Here is a 5,120-nt window from a genome sequence, read left to right on the forward strand (position 1 = left end):
ATATCCATCTTTATATTTAATTTAATGTAATTGATAAATATCAATTTTATTACATACATATTATACATTTTTTAGCTTATAATATATCACCGTAATAAGGAGACTTTCTCGTTGGACATAAAGTTTATATTTTACTAACTTAATATTGTTACTAAATCAATAAATAAATTAAAATTTTATTTTATTTATCAATTATTTAAGATCGATACTAATTTGATTACAATATCAATGATTAATATACTAGATACATGTGGCACTAATCACTCTCTCTCTAAGTATATGAAATGTCTTGTATAAATAATGGGTCGAGCATTGACGATATATATTTTTGTCTTTCAATTAATTGTTTGTTGCATAACTAATGACATATTTTATATAGTGAATCTACATGACTACATTTGGTTTTGCTAATCAACCATCTAATGGCAAATGTATGCTTAATGTTACTAATGTAAACTACACTGGTTGGTCTCATAGTAAAAGAGTAAAGGAAAATCTAACATGATCTTTCAAATTCGAGTCTTTTTTATGGCAAAAGAGTAAGAAGAAGATTTAACATAGTCTCCTAAATTCGAGTCCTCACAACCTCTAATAGAGGTAATCACTTGAACTATTAACCCGATCAGTAGTTCTAGGGTTCCAAGGGATTAGTTGAGGTATACACAAACTAGCTTAGACACCCCCGATTATTAAAAAAAAAAAAAAAAATTGTTACTAATGCGATATGTTTGTGAATCTACACTTTAAAAAGTGATCAATTGGGGCACTATGAATCTACATTTAAAAGGAATATAACACAAAATGAAGACTTGTATGAAATACTTGTTTATCATTGGTATCGCGTTTATGGTTTTAAACAACTTTTTAGTAATTACAAAATAATCTTCACCATTATGTATAACTAATTAGTGTAAAACGAACATATAGAAACTAGTTACAATGTACAAAGTGGATTAGCATCATATTGTGGGTCTATGACAATGATCAAGAGGTTGAATCCCTTTGAACCATGAGCACATGACTAATATTTTAAGAAAATAAGGTTGTGTTATAACTTTTGACTCGATGATAAATGTACATCGGTTACAACTAATTGTATTTTTGTCTATCAATTTTAGAGGTTTCTATTGTTCTAGCATGCTTTTACCCAAGAGATCCCATTGGGCCATTGCTACCAAGAGGCCATATTGGGCCATCACAGTTTAGATTCTAAGCATCACTTTGTTTATAATAGAGAAGTGATTTTTAGCCCTCATCTTTTATCTTAAATAAGGGTGTAATAGAATTTAGAAAAATTATTAGAAATTAATTTTGATTCAAGTTCCAATCATTTTCAGTTTTATGATCATTTTTCCATTTAAATAATGTAATTTGTAACATTCTTCAAACTATAAAATTAGGATAAAAAAAAAATAAAAATAAAAAAAGAACTAAACTAATAAAGAATTCTTCAAAGAAAATTAAACAATAGTTTTGTTCGATTTAGAAGGATATGAGATAAATGAGTTATGTAATAAAGGTGAAATGTAAGTAACTTTGATGATTAATACAATAAGTTTTAATTTACTTGTGAAATTATGAATTCTAATTAACCTAAATTAGTTTTAATTTTTATTTTTTTGTTAACTATAAATACAAAGCTTTGAAATAAAAGTGTGGAGGAAAACTACCTCTTGGTGGTTGTTGTGTGTGATTTCCATTAAGCTCGAGGAGTCAAGTTCTGTGAGTTTATAGTTCGACCTAAATCAGTTCAACTCAATATTTGTCTAACCCAGCATAAACTCATCGATATATAGCTCAATTTAGCATAGCTAGTCACGACAAATCTCGACAGTTATTCAAGCAAATCACAGATAAACTCAGATCCCAGATATTCAGGAAGAGATTAGATCAACAATAATGGCGCGATCTTAGCTGCGCAATCGCGAGAATATCGGAGTTGCATTTCAATCTTAATTCTAATCCTTTAATTTCGCTTTTCTATTGTGAAAAACTTGTATATAACCCATTCCAACGATGGAGTAGGTTACAAAGTAGGTTGTAAAACAATGCAATGATGTAAATATGGTTTGAATTTGTTTAACAATTATCCTATCATATCCAAATACATATTTGTTTCAATATTCTTAAAATCTAAACATTTCTATGCAACCCAAAATATATATTTTTTTAACCCCCTAAGTTTGTTAATTTAACTAAACACCCCCACTATAAAAAATTTATATTACAAAACACCCCCACCAACCCACATATTCCCTACAGTCGTCACTCACCACCAAGTGGCTAGAATCTACCAGAATTGTGCACAAACGACTAGATGTGGCCGTCGTGTGCCGATCTGGCCAGATTCAACGACACCAAGATATGCCGTCATTGACGATATCTGGCCAGATCTGATGTCAACGACCAATCTTTGGTCATAGATCTGGCCTTTTTTCGGATTGGCCAGATCGATGCACAATCAGCTAGATCCAGCCGATCGTGTGCCATTCCAGTGATTTTCGACCACCCTCAGCGGTGGTGGCGATTGCTGGCATTTAATGGATGGGTGGGGTTATTTTGTTAGGGGTTTGATAAATTAACAAATGTAAGAGTGCTTTGTTAATTTTTAAATCCTATTCTCGTAAAATAACCCATTCAACTTTTTAAAAAATACTACTCAAAATACTCTACCAAAACCCCCCTAAGTAACTTTGATGGTTAATACAATAAGTTTTAATTTACTTGTGAAATTATGAATTCTAGTTAACCTAAATTTGTTTTAATTTTGTTTTTTTTTTTTTTTTTGTTAACTATAATTCAAAGCTTTGAAATAAAAGTGTGAAGGAAACTACCTCTAGGTGATTGTTGTGTGTGATTTTTCCATTAAGCCTGGAGGGTCAAAGTTCCATGAGGTTATAGTTTGACCTAGAATTAGTTCAGCTCAGCTCAACACTTGTCCGAGTCGCCCAGCATACCTCGTCAACATATAGCTCACCAGCATAACTAGTCGTGACCAATCTCGACAGCTATCAAGCAAATCACAGATAAGCTCAGATCCCAGATATTCGGAAGAGAACAGATCACACACATAAGACGTGATCTTAGTGCTCAATTATGAGAATACGGAGTTGCATTTCAATTTAATTTTAATTCCTTTAATTTTTGTTTTTGTTTTTGTTTTTTGTTTTTTTTTGAAAAACTTTATATAACCCCTTCCAACGTGGAGGGGGTTAGCAAATTTTCTAAGCATTATACATTTTCTTGTAAACTCTCTAAGCAAATAGAAAAATTGGATTAGACTCAAGATTCAACTTGCCGAACCACTTTAAAAACCCTTTGTGTTCTTTACATTACTATTTTTATGTTCATTACATTGTTGGTTATCTTTAATCACACACACATTAGTTTCGTTCCATCAAATTCAATCAATCACTCTAGTTGATGTAATTCTTTCATCAACAATGGTCAAATAGTCTAGAGCTCTTACTTGGTCAGTAGTTCTAGGTCTTATAGGATTAACTGGGTGCACCTAAGTTGGCCCGAACACCTCCCTCAACAAAAAGAAAAAAAAAAAAAAGTGGGGGAAATATTTTTTTTTTGGTTACAATTATAACCCAGATTTTCTAATGTGTCACATTCAGTTTCATAAAATAAAGCATAAAATGATTCCATCTCATGCATGTTATAATGAGACAAGATTTAAAAGCTTTTGCTCTCTTTTTATCATCCCAAAAAGTGGAATGTGATGTGGAAGCACCTTCACCTTCAGCTTATTTGAATATTCTTTTGATGGTGGCTTGCCGCTTTGTAAGGAGATTGGGCTACATGATTCTTATTGCAATTCCACTTTTATAACAACTTTGATAAAATAAAGAGCATGTCAAACTTTCAAAGTATGGGTCTTCACTAAAGAATACAACATTATTTTACCATTTACAAGGAAAATACATTAACATTTATTTTATTTTATTTATGTTCCTTTTTTCTATATTCATTATCTCATTCATTTTGTGTCATGTTAATTTATACTTTAAACTTTTTTCTATCTTATATGGTCGTATAAAAGGGTAAATAATAACATATTATTTATTATTTAGAAAAAAAAAATGGGAGATCAGTTATTTTATTAATAAAAATTATTGGATTTATGAAATAATTATGTGGGATTTTTACATTAAAAAAAAGGGAAAAGATGTGCGTTGAATATATACTATAGTTAAAAACACTTTATATTATAATTTATAATTTTTTATATATATTAAATTATTAATAAAAGCTAATACACTTTAATACTTTAGAGTAGATTGCCATATTATGACTTAAAAGTTTATTATGACTAGCATACTTTTTTAATCATTCATGTTTTGTTTAATAGAAAGCTTTAAACTTAAAAAAAGAAAATTACACTTAACATCATTATTAAAAGTTATTTTTCTAATTTTTATGATACAAAACAATACCAATATATATTATTTTTCTAATTTTATGACACAAGATCCCTATGTATGATTAATAATAGAAACCCGAGGTTTCTGAAAAAAAAAAAAAATTCTGTCGTCAAAGAATTATTATAAGCCTTAAAATTATATTGTTATGAGTTAGTGAATAATACCAAATTACCCAAGCTTTATTTGAGAGTTAATTGATTTATCGTCTTAGGGTTTCGGCCTACTAACTCCTGCAGTTTAAAGTATTAGGATATACTCCCTTGACTGTAGCAAACACTAAGAAAAAATAGACAATGGAAAGTTTGTAAAAACATAAATTTTTCTCAATTAATCGAATATGTTAACGTTTTTAATTAATTTGAAGAGGTAAATCCTAATTTTTTAAAAGACAAGACATAGACATAGTTACTGAAACAACAGAGTGAATAAACTCTCCTCTTATTTTAATACATAAAACTTAACTGCAGGTGAATTTTGTTACTTCCAATACCTAGGGGTTTCTTTGTTACTTTATCATAACTCAGGATTAAAAATTACCTAATTTTATATTAAAATGAACTGGAAGGCACGTGCAAAATTGCCACGTGGAATCATGACAATACTCAAACCGCACACCGTTTTTCCACTTCCCTTGACTATTAAAAAAAGAAACTTGTTAGACTGCATGAAATTGACAATTGCTAACAACAT

This window comes from Pistacia vera, unplaced genomic scaffold, assembly GCF_008641045.1.
Source record: "Pistacia vera cultivar Batoury unplaced genomic scaffold, PisVer_v2 Contig2, whole genome shotgun sequence".
NCBI classification, from domain to species: Eukaryota; Viridiplantae; Streptophyta; class Magnoliopsida; order Sapindales; family Anacardiaceae; genus Pistacia; species Pistacia vera.